The following is a 7150-nucleotide window of genomic DNA, read 5'->3' as shown; positions in this document are numbered from 1 at the left end:
CGCTGCTGGTGGGCGGAGCGTAGTAATTAGTCCACATTCCACGCCGACTTCGCCCCGTCTACATTTGAACAAGCTGAAGGACGCATTTCATTAGCAGCTCTGGCGTTTATTACCGCTCGAACGCGAGGAATTAATGTGAACTGTAATTGCCTGGAGGATTAATGCTACCGAGCCCTGCTCCCCGTCCCTTTATGGTGCCTATTCAAACACACAAAAGCCTTTAAACAACACAATGTGACTAAAGCTGCCGAGATGCACTGACTTTGAATGCTTTTATGACTCACTTGTGCAGGGGGGGAGAATTGACTATGGGGACCTTAGATTCGATTATTCACTGTACAAGGCACATGTGTGGGCTGGGAGCCAGGCCCCTGGGTGCATTCATGTCCCTCGCCTCCCCATTTTCATTTTCCAGCCCTTCCCTGAACCCTATGTGGGGTATGGAAGGGGGTAGCCACATTAAGCTATAAAGTTGCTGCTTCGCTGCACTTCATGTGTGATTTGGACATGCATCACTGTGGGCTTTGATAGCCTTTAGCACCACACCACACCTTCCTCCCTACACTACGTATGCGACTGGGGAGGTTCCACATTGTAAAGCGCAAACTTATCACCCCCAAGGGTATCCAGGCACTGGGGGTGGGATTAAGTGAGCTATTTCCCAGAACCACATGATGCTGAGCTGAGCTGCTGCTGGTGCTGGGGATCGAACCCTGAGCCCTGCGCTCCGGAGTCAGCCGCTCTGGCCGCTGAGCCACACCTCTTCATTCTTCAGGCCTGAAGTGATGGGTGTCTTCTCACTTGCTGCTTTTTCCCCCCCAGGCCTCATCACTCTACCTACTTTGTATCCACCTCATAAATCAACAAATGAAATTGATTGTAACAGAGGTACCACAGTGGGGCGATTATGCGCTTCCTACCATGCGAAAAATATGACCCAGAGAATGATCAACATCCTCAGAGTATTTTGGACTGGTACATATGGAAATATACTGTCTCCAGGAGATTTTCCTAAGGGTTCCCCTCACAGATGTGGAATGATTGGCGAGTGCATCTCACAACATGGAAAGAAAAGGTCTTTACAGAGGTAAGGACTATAGGCGGCAATGGGCCACAAGTGACATGGTGGCATATCCCCCATGCAGAATATATACGTATTTGTGATTGGAACCTGATGGTTCAATGTATAAACTGATAGACGATATTTGTTCCAACTAAAAGTTAAGAATGGGCACTTAGCAAGGAACATAAGCAGACTTTGTAACTGTGTACAGGCACCCTTGAGTCTTTAGTGTTGAGTAGCTCCCTCACTGGAGTGCATGCGCTACTAATCCCCAGAGTTTTTGTTCCATTCGTGTAAACATTTTGGGGCCCTATGTTCAGATATGGCGCACTCTTGCAATTGAGGATCCAGAGAGTCAGGCAGCTGAGAATGCGCAGAAGTGGCACAGTTTGATAGGGTGACATGTGAAAAGTAAGCCTGGCGGTGAACCCATGGTTGTGGGTATACCAGGCAATAGAAGAGGAAGGGCTCCGGCTGGCTCCACACTTCCTATGCGTGAAATGCTGTAGGGCCGATAGTTGTAAACCCTTGAAATATGAACACCCTGTGTGGGAGTTGATCAATGGCTGAGTCTCTGGGCATGTAGGCTCCAGATCACCTCAAGGTGGGACGGTCACCGTATGAAACCTACTCCGAGCTCTCCGTTGCAGCAGTATGATAAAGAGCCATCTTACGTGATATGTTGTGCAGATATGAGGCCATCATAGAGGATACAGCATATAATAAGTGACTACACTGTGTAAGCTTCCTCGTTGACATATCAAGCTTCCCTAACCACCACAGTCCCATGTGGGGCAGGCTCTCAGCCCCACTGCTTCCTCATATGCTCAGTCACTTTCTGAGGCTTGGCTGCTCTGAAATCCTTTACAAAAATGTAGGCTTAATGAAGCCTGTGTCTTATATAAGGAGTGATCCAGCAGATGGAGGTGCTCCGAATACAGGAATATGAATTAAAACTATACTGAATCGCTCGTCTCCCAGTTCACCATTAGGGGATACAATCCCAAGATCCTCACACCTTAGCCTCGGCTGGTAAACCCTAAAATGAGATTCCTTAGTTAGGTATCAACCGCAGGAGCTGGGGACACTTTGTTCAAACCAGGAATAAGGGACGGGGCAGGTCCATATGTCCATCTATGTCTAGCCGCGGTCCGTGCATGTAGCAGCGGTGGGGCAGATTTCGAGGGAAAATTAATTAATTATTTAATTTTCCCTCTGCATCATCTCTCGAAACCCCCACCCCACCTGGCCCCACTTCTGTTACCTGCACGGACCGCGGCTGTCTATGTCCCTCCCATTTGTCATGAAGGGGCCTGGGTTTAAAGTTTGAGGGTTTGTGTGTTGTGAGTCCTGCTCAGCCCTCTTGACCTTCACACTTTTTTCCTCTCCTTTTTGAAACTAAATGTCATGTGATCATCTTGCAGACAAGATCTTCAGGCTGTTCTAGACTAAAATGCATACAAACCTTAAAATTAAAACTTTTCCAATGGGTGCCCTTGCCTTACCCAATACAACTGCATAGCATTCTGCAATACCAATGGCATCTGGTGGCCCCCTTGGAATGATGTTAGTCGGGAACCCTCTCAATAGGTTGACAGCCCCAGCAGTAGGTGGGCACCACAGACATAAGAAGTGGATACCTAGCATAAGTTGAAAACCTCTGGCACGATATGGGTACCCCACCTCTGTTATACTACTGAATGAAGTAGGGAACCTTCGTGTGGGGATTCCTCGCCCAGCATGGCCATCCAACGTCTGACATCTGTTGTTGCATAAGGCGGACAACGCTGGTTCGCAGTGAGCATCCAACTTTGTTTTTAATTCCGTAGGAGTGTGCATCAAGAGTCTACAGTTTTAAATAGATCAACATGTAAGTGATAGAATCAATTTAATTAAACAGCAGTCATCCCAGGAGGCTACAAGAGAAGGTGGGCAGTGTGTCACAGAGTATTCATGTACTGCAAGTGAATCTTTAATTAAACAAAATGATGAACACAACTAATTACAATTGCAGGTTGTTTATGGGAGTAGAGCTGGTATCTGGTTCTGCCACGCCCTGCCACAAGAGAGGTGAAGCGGGGAAAGACTATGGGGCATATGTAGGTAATTTCCATTTTGCGATTCTCAAATTGCGATTTTTAAGGAATCGATATTTGAGAATAGCAAAATGGAATGTAGGTAATAATTTGCAATTTTTTTGCGAATCTCTAACATTCCTTATTTGTGATTAGCAAATTGCGAATCGCAATTAAGGAATGAGTGTCCCATTCATTCCTATGGGCCAAAAGGCCCATAGGAATGAATAGGGATACATTCTCAAATTACAATTTTCTGTGAGAAAATCGCAATTTGAAAATCGCAATTCCAAGGGTGCCAGGGTGTCCAAAGGACACCTGTTGCACCCCTGGAATGTGCCTGTAAGGGCATGTCTGTGAGCCACATGGCACTTTGATTTTTTTTTAAAAATGCATTTTTAAAGGAAATCGCAAAATACCATCTACTTGAAGTAGGTGGTATTTTGCGATTCCTTATGCCAAAATCGCAATTTTTAAGGCACCCCTACATAGCATTTAAGGAATCGTAAAATTGCGATTCCTTAAATGCTATAAGCAAAATAAGGAATCGCAATTTTTGTAATTCCTTATTTCGCTAAGTGCCACCTACATTCCAAAGGGGCGTTTGCAATTCGCAAACACCGAAATTCGGCGTTTGCGAATCGCAAACGCCTACCTACATATGCCCCTAAGTTCCCAGACATGGACCCATTTCATAGGATCACAGTGGCAGCTTGAAAATTAGAGAATATATCGATCCACAGGCAGGCTACTGGCTCATATATGTGACTCTTCTCTATTGATATCACTGTGCCACTTAACCACAGGGGATGCTGCTCTCCAGTGCATAGCTATGCATCTCTTGGCCAGTGTCAACGCCAGACTTAAGAATCTGTTAGCAGCTCCTTCAGCCTTTGGTCTTGAATAAAAATCTCAGAGGTTTCTGGAGTGTGAAAACCCTTCCTATCCAAGAGAGTCGCTATGGTTAACTCTCCCCCCCACCCCTCCAAAACACCTACCCTTCCAGGCAGATCCAGACCATATGATAACAATCTGTCTGCCCAGACTACACCTAGGGCAGCTAACATCGTCTGTTTTCCATATTAAACTAGGGTCCGATTTATAATTTGGCAGTCGGGTCGTCCTCTGCCAGGGGGATAGAGTGAACTACTCCTTCTCCCCGATTCATTTCCCGACAACCACATTTTGACATGTCCATTGAGCCGGCAGACATTTCAAGCATTGCCTGGCACCGATGTCACGGCGGGTCCAGATACTGTATTGTAACATGACAGAACCATAGGGCAAAGTACATATTTATATTTTAAAAATAAAACCCCAAAGCAGGATTTTGTTTTTGAAAATGAAAAAAACAATGACAAAAACAAATTTGGTGATGCAGCGCACACAACGAAATTCGTTTTATTTATTTATATGTTTACTTACCTGTTAAAGTCCGTAATCCATACATTACTAGCCCCCACCCTGCCGCTCCCCCTTCCCCATGTCACCGCTCTGCAGTTACACCTACTACTGGCCGTGGCTGAGAATCAAGTGTTAGTTTGGAACTACTGACTGCCGTGAATAATGATTGCAAGGTCTGTGGAAGTTGGGCCCCATGACATTATGGCCCCATCATACTCTGACATAATGATTGATGGTACCCTAAATCAGGAACTGGGAAGGAGAAGATTGGCTGGTGAAATCATCCTCCCTGTTTTATCCCTAGCTGTGGGGTTTTCATATAGCAATTTAATCCATCTGATCCAAGATCAGCGTGGGTGGGAGCTATTGGCAAGGCCAATGCTTATTAATATTTGTATACTTTAAACATATGCTATTTTTCACTTTGGTTTCTTGATGTGCCTGGTTGTTTCATCCTTCATTGGACACAATCAAAGGAGTGGCGAACGTCTGTTAGCAAATGCCATGTCTTTGAAGCCACTTAATGTAAACTGAGATAAACATGACACGGAAATGTGCAGTGGTTTGTTTAAAGTTGTGCTGTGGACTCTTCTTAATTAGCAATGACTTTTTACTGAATTTGAACAAACAGGCTAATGCTGTGAGGAAAGGAAACGGATTGAAGGACCTCATTGTTTTCCATTATCTTTCTGAACTGCCTCCAGGTCTGGGGTGCTGCAGCACCTACCGCACCCCTAGTTCCAGCGCCTCTGAGGAGATATATATTTAAGGCACCAACTCTCCCACTCAATTGCCCAGCCCGGACGCTGCTTTCTATGTTATTTCAGGAACAGAGTAAGGTCCGTCCGGGGCAGAACTGAAGGATGCCAGCGAAGGTTCTGCACAGAGCCCAGAAAACAGCCTCCTAGGACTTTGTAGAACCACCAAGAAGAACAAGCATTTACAATGCAATGGTTTCGCCTTTTGAAAAGTTTGAGCTATTGGCATTGTAAATGAGAAAATTTGTATTTATGTGTTGGTTTTGAAAACAGATAAATAAATGGCATTGTCATTTACAATGCCAATAGTTTAATCTCTGGCAAATGCCACACAAAAACACACAAACCCACACACACACACAGACCCACACAAACAGACCCACACACAGAGAGAGCCACACACAGACAGAGCCACACACAGAGCCACACACACACACACACCCACACACACACACACACACAGCCACACATACCCACACACCCACCCACACACACACACAGCCACACACACCCACCCAGAGCCACACACACCCACCCAGAGCCACACACACCCACCCAGAGCCACACACACTCAGGAGAGCAAGCACAGCAAGGGGGCAGGGAAGCAAGCACAGCGAGGGGGCAGAGGAGCAAGCACAGTGAGGGGGCAGGGGAGCAAGCACAGCCAGGGGGCAGGGAAGCAAGCATAGCCAGGGGGCAGGGAAGCAAGCACAACGAGGGGGCAGGGAAGCAGGCACAGCCAGGGGGCAGGGAAGCAAGCACTACCTTAGGGTAGCCAAAAGTAATTTGTGGCTAGTCAATTCTTTCACATACCAAGCAGACCAGGATCTAGAATTCTGGATCGGGAAAGGGAATGAAGAAACATGGCTAAGTCATAAGGATTCATAATATGTGACCTAATATCCATGCAGTGCTTCAGGCAATCCACTGTTTTAGATGACAAAACAATCTGTCCAATTTTGAGCATGTCTAAGAGGATAATGTTAAGTAACTTTTATCACCTTGGTAATAATGGATAGAGTATTTCATATGCATATTGCTACTTCTGACAGCCCAGCAGCTGTGCTGGTCTCAGAATTTTTTTCACACTTTCACACCACCAGAGAAGGGCACTGTGCCCAATGCCTTCTAACATGAATGAAAGCAGGCTCTTAAGCAGAGGTACTGGACCCAGGGCATTGTCCCAGGTGATACTGTGTCTAGTGCCTGATGGGCATACCCAAGCCCATCAATTACTGCAGGCAGGGGCACTAGCCGTAGGGAATTTATGAACTGCATGAACAGTTAATTAGGGGGTGCAAGGGTAGCATAGCGAACTACAACTTAAGACAATCTGTGTGTTTTTAGTTTCAGATGATAATCATAGTGTTGCAGCAGCAGTATTTCACACAAATAATTCTCTAAATATGAATTATTAATTGTCCACAAATTGTGGAACTAGCATAAGCTGAGAAATAAGTATGGTACACTGCATTTTACAAAACAATGTCAAAAATAAACTTCATGGTTCATTATCATGTCATCATCACCCGAATACATAATACACAATTGCCTGTTATATCCTATATGTCTAAAGGCACAAATATTATAGGACCCGGATCCCCCAGCATGCTCCACGCCCGCTCACCCACCAAAGAATATTCACCTTGAGAGAAGTGGTGGGTGTAAAAAAGGCCATGTTTAATAGCATTTCATAAACATGACGTAAGATTATTCAAACATTAAAATTATTCAAATTATGAGCAACATTTATCACTTTATTAAAACATCTTCATCAGCTTGCCTAAAGCATCATTCAAATTCTCATTGCTCATAACTTCATCTTCTTTCCCCCAGCACCAAGGGGCCCT

Source organism: Lissotriton vulgaris, chromosome 5 (genome assembly GCF_964263255.1).
Source record: "Lissotriton vulgaris chromosome 5, aLisVul1.2, whole genome shotgun sequence".
NCBI classification, from domain to species: Eukaryota; Metazoa; Chordata; class Amphibia; order Caudata; family Salamandridae; genus Lissotriton; species Lissotriton vulgaris.
Note: the sequence above shows the minus strand (reverse complement) of the source record.